This window comes from Aquarana catesbeiana, linkage group LG04 (assembly GCF_042186555.1).
Source record: "Aquarana catesbeiana isolate 2022-GZ linkage group LG04, ASM4218655v1, whole genome shotgun sequence".
Lineage (NCBI taxonomy): Eukaryota > Metazoa > Chordata > Amphibia > Anura > Ranidae > Aquarana > Aquarana catesbeiana.
Genome location: NC_133327.1, coordinates 43077810 through 43094509, shown reverse-complemented (window position 1 = coordinate 43094509; position 16700 = coordinate 43077810). Strand labels below are relative to the sequence as shown.

The 16700-nt window shown below is 46.6% G+C and overlaps 1 long non-coding RNA gene across 2 annotated transcripts in view; it reads left to right on the top strand.

Moving 5' to 3' along the window:
* LOC141139206 (uncharacterized) overlaps positions 1 to 16192 on the top strand; it is a 40125-nt gene extending 23933 nt beyond the window's left edge. Inside the window, exon 4 of one of the 2 annotated variants that reach the window (XR_012243734.1) lies at positions 14261 to 16192. This is a non-coding gene — a long non-coding RNA (uncharacterized lncRNA). Of the gene's footprint in view, positions 1 to 14256 lie in introns of both variants that reach the window. The other variant, XR_012243735.1, reaches the window with a different exon arrangement.
* Positions 16193 to 16700: the final 508 nt, after the last annotated feature.

The following is a 16700-nucleotide window of genomic DNA, read 5'->3' as shown; positions in this document are numbered from 1 at the left end:
ACCGCCCACACCTATCTATAACCTGAAGTGCTTGTGTCAGTGATTGTCCGTCGTCTTTAAGATATAACAAGGTGTCATCCGCGTACAATGACACCTTTTCCTGTATTGGGCCTATAGTAATATCCTGTATTTGTGGGGTGGACCTGATAAGGATAGCCATGGGCTCTATCGCCAGCGCAAAGAGCCCCGGGGATAACGGGCATCCTTGTCTCGTTCCCCTACGAAGGGGAAAAGACGGAGAGAGGACCGATCCAGTTCGTACCCTGGCCGTCGGGGATCTGTACACTGCCTCAACCCAGGAGATGAAGACGGGACCAAATCCGAATCTGCGGAGGACCTCCCATAGATATTTCCATTCCACAGAATCGAAAGCTTTTTCTGCATCCAGGGAGGCCACTACCGCTTGGTCAACGTCTCCAATCCCCGAGGCCAAGACCGCATACAGTCTCCGGAGGTTAATGTCGGTGCCCTTGCCCGGCATGAACCCCGATTGATCTTCATGCACTAATGACAGTATTACCTCATTAAGACGTCTGGCAAGTATTTTAGTTAAGATTTTTGCGTCCGAATTCAACAGGGAGATGGGCCTATAGGATGAACACAGTTGGGGATCTTTCCCTGATTTGGGCACTACGACTATTATCGCTTGTGCCATAGAAGGGGGTTCCCTCCCTTAGCGTCTTAACCAACATATTGTGTATTCTTGGAGCCATTTCCTCAGTATATTGCTGATAGAACTCAGGAGGGAATCCATCCGCCCCAGGAGTCTTACCCGGTTGTAGAGAGCCCAAGGCTAATTGGACCTCTTCTATTGTGATTGGGCTATCCAGTGATTGTCTGTCCTCCGTGGTCAGAGTAGGGAATTCCACTTCATCTAAGAACCCAGATAGCTCTTCTTCAGAGTATCCTGCTCTTGATGAGTACAGATTGGAGTAGAATTCCATAAAGCATGTGTTTATATCTGCTGGGTCTGTCTTTATTGTTCCGTCAGTCGCCGCAATTCTCGCTATAGTGGGGGTCATGGATTGTTCTTTGGCAAGCCAGGCTAACAGTCTTCCCGTCTTCTCCCCCTGTTCAAATATTTTTTGTGATTGAACTAACTGTCTTTTATTGACTTTGGCCACTCTAAGAAGCAGAACCTCCCTGTATGCTGCTTTCATGTCCTGTCCTGTGATGGGGTTAGCCGTGAGGGCAAAGTCAGATTCCAGAGTCTGAGCCTTGGCCTCTGCCTCCTCAAGTGTAATCTGGTTATTTTTACGTTCCGTAGCTATAGAAGACATATAGCATCCTCTGATATAGGCCTTAAATGCATCCCAGTCGTTACCCGGTGAAGTTGAGTCAGCATTTATCAACCAGTATTGTCTAATCAAGGTGGCCATCTCAAACTCTATAGTCGGGTGTTTTATCCAAAATCTAGATAGACGCCATATTCTGTCAGCAGGGGGTGTTGTCGCCTGTATAACACAGAACATTGGCGAATGATCCGATATTCCTCTGGGGAGGATCTTGATCTCTCTAATCTTAGGCAAAAAATTGCCACTGGCATAGATGAGATCAATGCGGGAGAGCGTATTGTGTGAAAGGGAGCAGCATGTGTATGAGCGTTCATTAGGGTATTTCCATCTCCACACGTCCTCAAACCCAAAGACACCTGCCCATCTGGATAAGGAAGAGTCCGTGGCTGGGTCGGGGGTGAGTCTATCGCGGGACGGATCCGGCGCTATATTGAAATCCCCTGCCAGAAGGACATTATCTGTGGGGTATTGAGCTAGAAGGGGAATAAGGTTATGGATTAGGGATATGTCAGCCGGGGGTGGTAAGTAAATGCCCACCAGTACCATCTCAACCGTATCAATAGTTGCATGAATTGGTACGTACCTACCCCCAGGGTCCAGCTTAACATCCAGCAACTCAAATTGAAGGGACTTATGAATCAAAATACTGACTCCCCGTGAGTAGCCAGAGTGGGTGGCATGGAAGTGTCGCCCTACCCAGGGGCGTTTGAGACTCATTATCTTACTCCCCACTAGATGCGTTTCCTGCAATATGCAGATGTGGGGGTCGTATTTCTTAATATAATCAAACACTAGGGAGCGTTTTATTTTATCAGCTAGTCCCCGGACATTCCAAGAAAGAACTCTCAGGGGGGCTATAGCATGGAAGAGTATAGATATACAAGGATTAAGTTGCTGTCAGCCGGACCCCGGGAGGTCGGCACCATCCCCATTACCCTGTACCTATGGGTCCGCCACGGATCCGGGCAGAGCGGCGGCAGGGCCCAAATCCATAGCACCCCCACATAACATACATTGTCACTCATCTGTCTTATATAGTACAAATTAACACTATAAAACAAGAAAAAACAAAAACCCAAGCCCTTCCCACCCCGCACCACCGTTGCTTAAACCCCAAACAAAACCCATTAGGTTCTAGGAAAGTCTCCTACAAAACAGAGAGACAACCCCAAGAACGGCACCAATCAACACAGGGGCGGTCAGAGTTCGGTGGAGTCCAGAGACATCCGTCCGTATCCTGAGGATAAAAGGAGCGTAATAGGAATCCATATAGCTTATAAACTAAAAGAGAAAACGTAATAAGAAAAAAGAGAAAAGGGGAAAAAAAAAAAATAAAAAACACCTAGCTGCAGCCAGGGGCACACACTTTGGTCAGACCTGTAACTTAAAGCCCCCATAAACCTTCAAAAGAGGCCCTGGGAAATATTGCTCTCCTCCATCGGACTCCGTTCCCTTCAGTCAACCACATATGGTATATCTGTGCTGTTATAGTGTCCACTTATATAAAGGTGGTTGAGGATAAAGCCGCCATGTAAAGAGCAATGATGTGTTTAACGGGAAAAACAGCAAGGAAGCCATCCGCCACTCCAGCCCCTCCCTCTTCAATAGGCACTATTTAGTGGACCCGAATCAATAACAAGGGGGGGAGAGGGGTGGCAATAGAGCTGTGTGAGCAGTAGTAGGAACAGAAACCGTCATCTAGGTAAGTAGTGAGGGTGACTGGCATACTTTACCAATAAAGTTCCTTCTAAGGCAAAGGGTCTCAACATTAGAGATTTACACAAGCATTTCTGTGCGGGCTACTCCTGTCCTCTTCGAACTTGGGGTAGGGTATCCAGCCAACGGGAAGCCTCCTCTGGTGAGGTGAAGTATCGAGAGGATTCTCCATCAATCACTCTAAGTCGAGCCGGGAACAACATGCTATACTTTAGTCCTTTCAGGCGTAGCTGTGCCTTGACGTGGTCGAAGGTTCTGCGGAGCCACTGGGAGTCGACAGAGTAGTCTGGGAACATCATGATCTTGGTGTTTTGGAAGCGAAGCTCCGGAATCTTTCGGGCCTCCCGGAGAGCCAAATCTCTGTCGCGGAAATTTAGCAGCCGAAAGATGAAGATACGCGGTGGGGCCCCAGGTGGGCCTCGCACAGGAGGCATTCTGTGCGCTCGCTCCACCACGAAATGCGGGGAGAATGGGGCCTGTGGGAGTAGGGAGCGGAGGAGAGTCTCCGTAAAAGCCGTAGGATCTCGACCTTCAGCGCCCTCTGGGAGGCCCACCAGCCGCAAATTGTTTCTGTGGCTGCGGTTCTCACTGTCCTCAGCCAGCGATTCGAGGATCTTTACCTTAGCTTGTAGGGTATGGATAGAGGCCCGGTTGTCGTGAATGGCATCCTCCGAGTCACCGATACGTCTCTCCGCTTCAGTCATGCGATCCCACATCTTGTCCATATCTCTGCGCAGAAGCCCAAATTCCATTTGCAGGGTGTCAATTTTGGCCGTTAAGGTGTTCTGGCAGCCCGATATAGCCAGCATTAGAGCTTGAAAGCGGTCCTCTTCCGAACCCGGATCCGCAGGGACGGTCTGGGACGCCATGTTCGTGTAGCCGGTCAAGTTCGCTGGGGCCTGTGACTTCCGCTGTGAGGAAGCTTTAGGGGTATGCCCTCCTGACTTCGCGGAGCCAGACCTGCCTCTTCTCATGCCCAGGTGCCCTCCACTGCTGGATGGGATAAACTGTGATGTTGGGCAGCACTCTGCAAGGGTTCAGGCTGTCAAGTCCACAGCTATGCAACTCCCCAAAAGTCTGGTATCTGATTGTATGTGTTGCAGGTTGTCCTTTAGGCCGTAGATAAGTTATAGACCTCTGCTGCGGCTCCTCGTAATGTCTGTGGTTGCAGTCCCTTCTGAAACACTGTACTAGTCCCAGGCCGGGTTACAGCTCCCCTTCTGCTGACTGCAGCACCTGAGTGCAGGGATTGGTGCTTTTATTATTGAAGGCCTCAAGATGGCGGCCGGCAGCCTGTATGTGCAGCCAGCCCAGCGTCTCTGCAGGTTATTTCAGGTCCCCACTGGTCTCCCCCGGTCCCCTCCGCCACTCACCGCTGGCCGGTACTGCTGTGGGGTGTGCAGTGGCCCTTCTCCCGCCGATCGCGGCACCCGAGGCTGGGGATCGCGGAGGCCTCGTAGGCCTTAAGATGGCGGTTCCCCTCCAGAGTATGGAGCCAGCCGAGGGCCGCTGGGGTGGCGTGGATGTCCCCGCTCGTCTCCTCCGGGTCGCCCCCCGTCTCCCAGACGGATGGCTGCAGTGGATGGTGTGTTGCGGCCCTCCTCCGGCCGATCCCGTCACCCGAGGCCGGGGATCGCGAGGGCCGCGTAGGCCGCAAGATGGCGGATTGCCTCCGGGACGTGGAGCCGGCCGAGGGCCTATAGCAGCTCCATCAGTCGGCCGGCCTCCTCAATAACCCTCGGCTCTGCTGCTGGTGGTGGCTGAGAGCACTAAGAAGCCAGTTTTTAGGGAAATCCCGGATTTTTGAAGCAGGATTCCTGCGGATTCAGTAAGGACCGGCGGAGCTCCTCTGGATCACGTTTGCTGCCCACTACATCCGGACACGCCCCCAACAGCCACTTTATTAGGTACACCTTGCTAGTACCAGGTTAGAGCCCCTTTAGCCTTCAGAACTGCCTTAAAGCGGAGTTCCACCCAAAAATGGAACTTCCACTTTAAGTGATGGCGACCCCCTGACATGCCACATTTGGCGTGTCATTTTTTTTGGGGGGGTGGGGTGGGGGTGGATACCCTCCTTTTTTAGAGGCATCCAGCTCCCACTTCCTCCCGGGGCTCTACGGCGCTGGATGGAAGTTCACCTCTCACCCCTCCCTGCAATCTTCTGGGACACATCACAGGTCCCAGAAGATTGCCCGGCCAATCAGTTCATGCTCGGCAGTGAAGCCACAGCCGGGAGCTCACAGTTACACTGCCGGCGCCGCAGAGAGGAGGTGGAGAGGAGCGGGGCTTTATTCGCCCGCATCGCTAGACTGTGGGACAGGTGAGTGTTTGATTTATTAAAAGTCAGCAGCTACACTTTTTGTAGCTGCTGACTTTTAAATGGGTGGAACTCCGCTTTAATTCTTCCTGGCATGGATTCAGCAAGATGTTGGAAACATTCCGCAGAGATTTTGGTCCATATTGACATGATGGCATCACGCAGTTGCTGCAGATTTGTTGGCTGCACATCCATGATGCAAATCTCCACCACATCTCAAAGGTGCTCTATTGGATGAGATCTGGTGAGTGGAGGCCATTGGAGTACAGTGACCTCATTGTCATGTTCAAGAAACCAGTGGTGAGATGATTTGATCTTTGTGACATGGTGCATTATCCTGCTGGAAGGAGCCATCAGAAGATGGGTACACTGTAGTCATAGAGGGATGGACATGGTCAGCAACAATACTCAGATAGGCTGTGGGATTTAAACGATTCTCACTTGGTACTAAGGGGCTCAAAGTGTGCTAAGAAAATATCCCCCACACCATTACACCACCACCAGTTTGAACCATTGATACAAGGCAGGATGGATCCATCAAATTCTGACCCTTCCATCTGAATGTCGCAGCTGAAATCGAGACTCCAATCTTTTATTGTCCAAATTTGGTGAGCTTGTGCGCTAATTGTAGCCTCAGTTTCCTGTTCTCAGCTGACAGGAGTGGTACTCGGTGTGGTCTTCTGCTGCTGTAACCCATCTGCTTCAAGGTTCGATGTGTTGTGCATTCAGAGATGGTTTCTGCATATTGATGATATAAATGGAGAGAGATTTTTTTCTTTTCTATCCAAATATGAAGTAACAATAAAACCTGACAAAGGAAAAATAATAAAGAGAAAAACACATGTGGGAGAGACGCATGCGCTGCACACCCCAAAACAATAATGGTAAAAAATGGACGGTTTCCCCGCTGGGGCTTTAGACAGCAATATCTTGAAATCCAGAATAATAAAAAAATGTGTAACCAGTAAGTGCTTTTATTGAACCATGAACAATAGTAATGTTATAATTCAATTGGCATTACAACATAGAGCGCTGGCCAAGTAGTACAATACATATTCCACAATATAAAGTCGACAAATCTTTACACAAAATTATATACAGTCATACATTTCCGGGCTGTTGACGGTATAAATCCCCGACGCGTTTCGACCTGTGTACGGTCATCATCAGGGGGATAGTTGGTTCTATAAAATACATTGAATATCTTCAAAATTTAAGAACATGTCATCATAAATCTCATTGTAAGGTTAAAAATGGTAGTATATTTACCGCTGAAAAGTAGAGGGAATAATCCTTTGGCCAGTAAAAACCGTAAATGGATCCGGGGGGCCCCCATATTCGCCCCTGTCTCCCCAGAGCGCATGAGTCCAGCCCAAGGGGCTTGCAAGGAGCCACATAGACGCCCTCCAGGGGAAGGAGAAGTCAGCACCTGCGACAAATACCCAATAAGTCAAAATGATTCTCAGCACATTGGCAAGAGTATGAAGTGTATGGGCTAACTGCAATCCTAGTGATCAATATATATTGATCTGGTGTCCTAAGGTTTCATGATTGTAATTAATTATATAGAAGGTGGCAAAACCATAAAAGAAATGGTTGTATAGTTATAGGGTTGTTTGAGTGGTGTGGTGTGTAAACACAGGTGAGTGGGAAGTGATATGTGGTACTAGGAATATGAAAAACCCTTTGAGTGATAAAGTAAAATTGGATGGATGGGCAGCACAATGCTGACTACAGTGCCATGTCCAGGTGAATGAAATAGTGTGTAGTGTCAGCCAACACATGGTGGGATAAAAGTGAAAAACAAGTCAAAAGGAAAGTGTGTGAATGAATAAAACCAAATGAAACAATCAAAAACATGTGTGAAAGATCTAAGCTGATTATAGGAATAGGAGTATGAGTGTAGTGTTGTGATATTAGAGGAGTAGGAATATATGTATAGTATAATAATTTACCTTGTGCCACAGTGTGGCTGATGTAGTATGGTAAAGTTTGACTTGTATGAACCAAATTGCAATGAAGCAAAAAAGGTAAAAAGCTGGAGCCAAAAAAGGATTTGTGCAGTGCCATCCATTACGGTCTGCGTGGAGTCATAGTAAGACTCACAGGCAGCCGATCATGGATATATGCCTAAAGTAGGCAATTAATTGAGTAGGCACAGGTGCTGATCTCCTCCCCCCCCCCCCCAGAGTGAGCAGCCCACATGTGGCTCCCCCGGCATCCCTGTAGGCGGGGGAAAAAAAAAAAAAAAAAAAACCCCGGCAGCTGCCGTCAACTCCGCCGCAAACCGCGAGATGTCGCGGCGCCGTGCACACGCCAAAGTAACTCGCACATGCGCACATCGCCGCGGCTCATCCGGAGGTGATCAAGGGATGCCGCCGGCAGAGTGAAGCTCACGTCGGCGGACGATGGATACAAACGTCCGTCAATCAGAGCATGGGGGGAGAGCTCAGATCCTGGATCACCCCCACATTCTCACCCTGCCGGGAAGCCTTCAATTAGACCAGGACTCACCCCCATGAAGCCGACAGGGGCGGCAGAGGTCCACCATGATCCATGACGGCCATAATCTAAAGTGCATAGTGCGTTTGTATCCATCGTCCGCCGACGTGAGCTTCACTCTGCCGGCGGCATCCCTTGATCACCTCCGGATGAGCCGTGGCGAGGTGCGCATGTGCGAGTTACTTTGGCGTGTGCACGGCGCCGCGACATCTCGCGGTTTGCGGCGGAGTTGACGGCAGCTGCCGGGGTTTGTTTTTTTTTTTTTTTTTCCCCGCCTACAGGGATGCCGGGGGAGCCACATGTGGGCTGCTCACTCTGGGGGGGGAGGAGATCAGCACCTGTGCCTACTCAATTAATTGCCTACTTTAGGCATATATCCATGATCGGCTGCCTGTGAGTCTTACTATGACTCCACGCAGACCGTAATGGATGGCACTGCACAAATCCTTTTTTGGCTCCAGCTTTTTACCTTTTTTGCTTCATTGCAATTTGGTTCATACAAGTCAAACTTTACCATACTACATCAGCCACACTGTGGCACAAGGTAAATTATTATACTATACATATATTCCTACTCCTCTAATATCACAACACTACACTCATACTCCTATTCCTATAATCAGCTTAGATCTTTCACACATGTTTTTGATTGTTTCATTTGGTTTTATTCATTCACACACTTTCCTTTTGACTTGTTTTTCACTTTTATCCCACCATGTGTTGGCTGACACTACACACTATTTCATTCACCTGGACATGGCACTGTAGTCAGCATTGTGCTGCCCATCCATCCAATTTTACTTTATCACTCAAAGGGTTTTTCATATTCCTAGTACCACATATCACTTCCCACTCACCTGTGTTTACACACCACACCACTCAAACAACCCTATAACTATACAACCATTTCTTTTATGGTTTTGCCACCTTCTATATAATTACAATCATGAAACCTTAGGACACCAGATCAATATATATTGATCACTAGGATTGCAGTTAGCCCATACACTTCATACTCTTGCCAATGTGCTGAGAATCATTTTGACGTATTGGGTATTTGTCGCAGGTGCTGACTTCTCCTTCCCCTGGAGGGCGTCTATGTGGCTCCTTGCAAGCCCCTTGGGCTGGACTCATGCGCTCTGGGGAGACAGGGGCGAATATGGGGGCCCCCCGGATCCATTTACGGTTTTTACTGGCCAAAGGATTATTCCCTCTACTTTTCAGTGGTAAATATACTACCATTTTTAACCTTTACAATGAGATTTATGATGACATGTTCTTAAATTTTGAAGATATTCAATGTATTTTATAGAACCAACTATCCCCCTGATGATGACCGTACACAGGTCGAAACGCGTCGGAGATTTATACCGTCAACAGCCCGGAAATGTATGACTGTATATAAATTTTGTGTAAAGATTTGTCGACTTTATATTGTGGAATATGTATTGTACTACTTGGCCAGCGCTCTATGTTGTAATGCCAATTGAATTATAATATTACTATTGTTCATGGTTCAATAAAAGCACTTACTGGTTACACATTTTTTTTATTATTCTGGATTTCAAGATATTGCTGTCTAAAGCCCCACCGGGGAAACTGTCCATTTTTGACAAAGGAAAAATGTTCACAGTTCAAATGTATTTTAGAGTGAAGGGGGATTAAAATCCATGCCCGGTTATCTTCATGCTCTGTGTACCGTTGGGTAAATTTTACCTTTGCTTCCAGTCCCAGAGATGCAGCAGGAAATTTGAAGAAATCTCTTAGGCTGGGTTCACACTAGGGGTCGACCAATTATCGGCGCGGCCGATATCCACTTCTTTTGAAGAATCGGTATCGGTAACAAACTTATCGATGTTGCCGATATTGCTGCAAGTGGTTATACCGGGGTGATGCCTGCAGCTGCATTCTTTAGAGCTGATGGTCGGCTTTCTTGTAATAACAACCGATGTGGCTAAGCAGCCTCTCAGCTGCTATCACAAGAAGCGGAAGGGGATGTCCGTCAGCTGGCCAGAGACCCGAACGGAGCCGATTGCTTTGTTCGGGTCTCTTATCTAGTAACACGGAAGTGATGTCATAACCTCACTTACGGATTACTCTCATCCTACGCACCAGGCGAGTTAAAAAAAAAATAGTGTTTAAAAGCGCCCATCGGGCGTTTTGAATACATTTAGACCCCTTTCACACTGTGCCACCACCGGTATCAGCGGTAAAGCGGCGCTATTTTTAGAAAATTTGTTTAAAACCGCTCCGCTAGCGGCCAAAAAGAGGTTAAATCTGCCCGCAAAACGCCGCCGGAGCGGAGTTTTGCCGGCGGTGTTGCAGCGCTGCCCCATTGATTTCAATGGGGAGCAGCGGTGAGTTCACCGCTCCAAAGAAGCTGCTGGCAGGACCTTTTTCTGATGCCTTGCCAGCGCACCGCTCCAGTATGAAAGCCCTCGGGCTTTCACACTGGAGTGAATGGAGCAGCTGTTTTAGGGCGGTTTGCAGGCGCTATTTTTAACGCTATAGCGCCTGCAAAACGCTCCAGTGTGAAAGTGGAGGGGTTTGGAGTCTTATAGACCCCAGATCCCTCCATAAAGAGTACCTGTCACTAGAGGTCGACCGATATGGGTTTTTCTCTGGCCGATGCCGATATTTACAAATTGCGGTGGCCGATGGCCGATATGTGATGCCGATTTTTTTGGGCCGATATATTAGGCCGATTTTTTTTTTTTTTTTTTTTTACCTTCATCTCATAAAATCTAACAGTTAGACCCCTTTCACAATGGGGCGTTTTTCAGGCGCTTTTGGGCTAAAAATAGCACCTGTAAAGTGCCTGTCAAACGGCTCCCCTGCAGTCTCAGTGTGATATCCTGAGTGCTTTCACACTGAGGCGATGTGCTGGCAGGATATTAAAAAAAAGTCCTGCAAGCAGCATCTTTGGAGCGGTGTATACCACCACTCCTGCCCATTGAAATGAATGCGCACCGCTGTCGAATCGCCTGCAAAGCGTTTCGGCAGCAGTGCTTCAGGGGTGCATTTAACCCCTTCCTCGGCCACTAGCTGGGTTATAAGCGACCTGCTAGCAGCCAAATAGCGCCGCTAAAATGACGGTAAAGAGCCGCTAAAACTAGCAGTCTTTTACCGTCAATGCATGCCCGCTCCAGTGTGAAAGCAACCTTCAGTGATACAGAAATTTTTTTACATTTAAACATTTATTAAACAAAACAAACCTCCAATCAGTTCACTTGTATGTAGAATTTAGATAAAAAAAATATAAAAAAAACCTCTCTTAAATATTAAATACACAAAAACAGGTAATCAAAACTTCTGGATGAAAAAAAATGGGCTAACTTTACTGCTTAGTTTTTTTTTTTAAATTTATTAGTGTATTTTTTTTTTTTTAATTACATTTGAAAGACCGCTGCGCAAATACCGTGTGACATAAAATATTGCAACAACCGCTATTTTATTCCCTAGGGTCTCTGCTAAAAAAAATATATATAATGTTTGGGGGTTCCAAGTGATTTTCTAGCAGAAAATACTGGATTTTTACTTGTAAGCAACAAATGTCAGAAAAGATTTAGTCTTTAAATGGTTAAACTGAGAACTTCTACACACGGAATTTAGTTCATTCAGAAGTGTAAACATTGTATCCTTCAGGTTCTTTTTATCAGATTTGGCAGGCTGCCCAGAGAGGGGGAGAAGTCGCTTCACACAGGCAACTTACACTGACACTGACTTCTATTAGAAGTCTTTTGCAAGTCGCGCTGAAGCTATATCGGCTTTTTTATCAGCACAATCGGCCGATGCCGATTAAGTAAAAAACACCAAATATCGGCCGATATATCGGTCGACCTCTACCTGTCACTGCCTATTACACTCACGAGATGTTTACATTCCTTGTGACTAGGGATGGACCGAACACCCCCCTGTTTGGTTTGCAGCAGAATATACGAACAGGCAAAAAATTTGTTCAAACACCGTTAAAGTCTATGGGACACGAACGTGAAAGATCAAAAGTGCTAATTTTAAGGGTTAATATGCAAGTTATTGTCATAAAAAGTGTTTGGGGACCTGGGTCCTGCCCCAAGGGACATGTATCAATGCAAAAAAAATGTGAGCAGACTGCAGTTCCTCTTTAATATTACATGAATAAACAAACTGGGTGAGTGAGGAATGCTCATAATGGTCAAGGGAGGTGAGCAGACCCAGGAACCTAGCACAGAGATCTCACTAATAAAGTCGCCGGGAGATGCTTGACCATCACACTAACTGTATGACGAAAAGTATGTGGACAGCTCTCCAAACTATTCAGTTCAGGTGTTTTAGTGAAAATGTTTTTGACTGAATGGGCACACATTTCCACAGGCTCCCTCCACTGGACAATCTTTCCAGAAGAGTGTAGGTTGTGATGGCTGTAGGTGGAAGCCATGGTCATGGTTTTTGGCGTGGGATGACCAATAAGTTCACATAGGTGTGATGACCAGGTGTCCACAGACCTTTGGCCATATAGAATATATCGGTTGCTCGAATTACTGTGGCTACTAAACTCTAAAATATCAGTTTGGGGTGGACTGATCCTTAAAGCTGAACTCCAGCTTTTGATATTTACATAATAGCTGAGTGCCGATCAGATACTCTACTGTGTTCCAGGTATGAGACAGGAAGGTCTCGGCTCCAACCCGAAACACAGTGTTGTATGCTGTATGTAGCCTCGGCTATATACCATTTATACCCCACATTAGGGTTGTCCCAATACCGATACTAGTATCGGCACCAATACCGAGCATTTGCCCGAGTACTTGTACTCGGGCAAATGCTCCCGATGCTTCCCCCGATACCTAGAGGACAGCTGTGATCGGCACGTGGGGGAGTTACAAGATTCTCCCCCAGCGGCTTTCACCAGCTTTAGTGACATACAGCGGTGATCGGTCACCGCTGTATGTCACCGCATCCTCCTCCGTGCCTCTCCGCTGTCCCCCTCCGTTCCTCTCTCCTTATCTGTGCCTCTCCGTTATCCCCCTCCGTTCCTCTCTCCTTTTCTGTCCCCCTCTGCTGTCCCCTCCGCTGTCCCCTCCGTTCCTCTCTCCTTTTCTGTCCCCCTCTGCTGTCCCCTCCGTTCCTCTCTCCTTTTCTGTCCCCCTCTGCTGTCCCCTCCGTTCCTCTCTCCTTTTCTGTCCCCCTCTGCTGTCCCCTCAGTTCCTCTCTCCTTATCTGTTCCCTCCGTTCTCCCCCTCCGTTCCTCCGTGCCCCTCCTCCTTCCTTTGTGAATGGACAGAGTCAGCTGACTCTGTCCATTCACATAACTGAAACATTGTAATCTTCTGTGATTACGATGTGTCAGTTTATGAATGGAGAGGAGCCGCTGTCTTCTCTCCATTCATTCTCAGTGCAGCTGAGGCTGCAGAGAAAGGGACTGGGGAATCTCTATCCTCTGTCTTTTTCTCTATCTCAAGGGGGAGATATCAGAGGTCTGTTAAGACCCCTGATATCTCACCAAAGCCCCCCAAAAGGGCTGATTAAAAAAAAAAAAAAAAAAAAAAAAAAACAATAAAGAATAAAAAAAATATTATTGTAAAAAATAAAAATTGTAAAAAAAAAAAAAAATAACACACACATACAACGTTCACCCCCCCCCCCCAAAAAAAAAAACACGCAAGCACTGTTAAAAAAAAAAAAAAAACTGTCACGTGACATTAAAAAAAAAAGTATCGGTATCGGCGAGTACTTGAAAAAAAGTATCGGTACTTGTACTCGGTCCTAAAAAAGTGGTATCGGGACAACCCTACCCCACATCCAGTGACCTCACATGTTAGTGAGGGCTATGGCTCATTTGGGCCAAGCTGTAAAGTGTAGTTACCACAACTTTTCATATTCCTGATATGTGTTTGTGTAACCATGTACTTGTTTTAGAGTGGTTGTAAACCTTGTTACAGCACTTTTACCTACAGGAAAGCCTATAATAATTCTTACCTGTAGGTACCATTGATATCTTCTAAACTTGCACAGTTTAGGAGATATTCACTATATCCGCATGTGCTGACGTAATTGGCACATGCACATTGAAGAAACGGCCTGCTGGTGCCATTTCTTCAGGGCCTGTGTCGTGACCGGCGGCTCCCGTGCACATGCGCAAGGGAGTGATGTTATCGCGGCTCTGGCCAATCAGCGCCGGAGCCCGCAAACCTAGAAATAACTTCGAAAGACATGTTGCCGGTCACAGCTGTGTGCAGGGACTACTGCAACAGCTTTGATCTAAGGTAAGTATTTCATTTTTTTCATATATTCACATCGTATTTTTATTTTTTGTTTTGTTTACAACCACTTTAAAAAGAAATCCTATTGCATTGCTTTCTTTTGTGTGATATACCCAGTGCTCCTCCCAGTTCCCCTCCTTTCCTATTTAAAATGACATTGTTGTGTCTGTCCATTTTATTTCAGGTAGCTGAGAAAGTGAAACATTTCTTTAGGATGTGCTCCATTAACCGGCACAAAATGACGACCCTGACACCGGCATACCATGCTGAGAGCTACAGCCCGAATGATCACCTTTCCTGTATAATGCATCGTGGATGTGGCAGTTGCGCTGCATGGATGAACAGGCAGGTCTCCTACCATTGCTGTGGCTGCATGAGAGTTCTATTGAGGCTTTTATAATGAATCTGCCATGAGATATAGAGACCTCCTTTTGAAAATTCCATATACCTGGCTGTTATGTTGAGCCTCTGGCTTCAGTACTTTTGTCACTGACAAGTCTGCACATCATGAATGTGCTTCCATAGGAATCTCTTCCATATCCTCTGGATCTTCTCTTCCAAGGACTGATTTACCGTTCTGAGGGACTTTTGTATCGTAGACAGCAGTATAACCCAAAAGGGAAAATACTTTGTGTCTCTCAATAGACTCGAAGAAAACGACTACAAAAATCCATTTTTTTTTTTTTTTTCAGTGGAGCACACCACAAATGTGTTGCTGTGCAATTTTGAGGTGTGTTGGATTCCATTTATGGCACCGCAACACGTGTTCTATGCCTTACCACGCTCCGTGGTAATGTGCTGGAAAAGAATGTGAGTTTTACTGTGTGTTTTTGCCACACAGTAGTGTAAATCAGCCTCAGTAGGTGAATTTCCCTCATTCTGAGAAGATTTCCATGTACTTTTTGCTACGTCTCTGGAACAGGAAGTGCAGAGAAATCTCCGTCAAGGGGATAAAGACAGAATTTAAAGTGGGGTTCCACCCAAAAAAACAAAAATACCTGAAAAACTCTAAAAAAACAAAAACAAAAAAACATTTGGATATTTTTTTTTATTTTTTTACTTGCCTCTAAATGCCTGTTGCTAGGTGGTCCCTCGTAGTCTGCCTCTTCCTTTGCCTGGGCTGGTGACATCACTTCCCCCTCGGCACAGGAAGGGCTCGGCTCTGCTCCCTCCCTCCTGTCAATCCTCTGGGACCCACTACAGGTCCCAGGTGATTGAGCGGCCAATCGCGGCGCCGCTCGCGCATGCGCAGTGGGTGCCAGCCCGGCGCCCACAGTTGAAATGCCGGCGCCGACGAGCGGAGGGGGGGGGGACGAGCGGGGCTTCGATCCCCCGCATCGCTGGACCCAGGGACAGGTAAGTGTCCAATTAAAAGTCAGCAGCTGCAGTATTTTTAGCTGCTGACTTTTATTTTATTTTATTTTTTTTTTTTTTAATGGACCCCCTGGGTGGAACTCCTCTTTAAAACCCTACAGTGCTTCTAACCCCTTCGCACTCTATTCTACAACCAGTAATAAGCAAAGATTTGGCTGGTCACCCTAAAAAGTGAACCTAGTTTGAGATCTTTTTTTCTATGAAAATGAATGCATAGAGATATGAATGTTAACATTTACTGGTATCGTATTACTTCCTCCTGAAATTGTCTTCACTGTTCTTTCTCCTTACTAGATGGACTTTATTTAGGCATTATCCAGAGGCAGCATCTACTTCTGGAACTAAAACAAGCCATACAACTGTAGATTTCTCGTGTTCAGTCTGCAGGCTGAGCAAGAGAAATCTAAGAGATGTTCCTTGTGTTCTAAATAGCATGAATGGAGGAATCTCTGCTTCTGGCTGTTTTTGTATTTAGGCTGTGCTGCTGCTTAAATACCCCAAACGTGACTGCAACTAATAGGTCGAAATCAGAAATTGAATGGGCCTAAATTCAAGCCAGTTTTAGGATGCTGGCTCAGATATAACACAATCATATAACATTCCTTTGGCTTGATGTGGTGTGCCTTGGCAGGAGGTTTATTTGTTATATCTTTACTCAGATACTTGTGTTTCAGAACTTTTGTACTTCTGCAACCTGAATGCCCTGTACCCTTTTTTTCTGTAAGTTAAATTCATAAAAACAAAAATTGTCCGTTCTTTAAAAAAAATTCCTTTGGCTGCCAGTAACCTTTATGTTCTTTGCTATGTACTCGCATAGCTTCATACAGCTCGGCAAACTCCTGCTTCCTCTCCATGACCATCCAGCATACACTTCGTCATCCACAACTACTTCTGTGTTCCCTCTCACTCTGTGACCTTTCAGCATAAAAATCCATCACAATATCACACAAGATAGCCACACTGGTGCCACCTTGCGACCGAATAAAACTCTACACTGAACAGTAAAAACTTGACAGGGAAGATTTCTGCTTAAATTAATAATACATTTTTATTAATTGGACACTTACCTGTCCCAGGATCCAGCGATGCGGGCGTATGAAGCCCCGCTCGTCTCCCCCCTCCTCTCAGCAGTGCCGGCATTGTATCTGTGGGCGCCCGGCTGTGGCTTCACAGCCGGGCACCCACTGCGCATGCGCTAGCCACGCCACGACTGGCCGGGCAATCATCTGGGACATGTGACGTGTCCCAGATGAT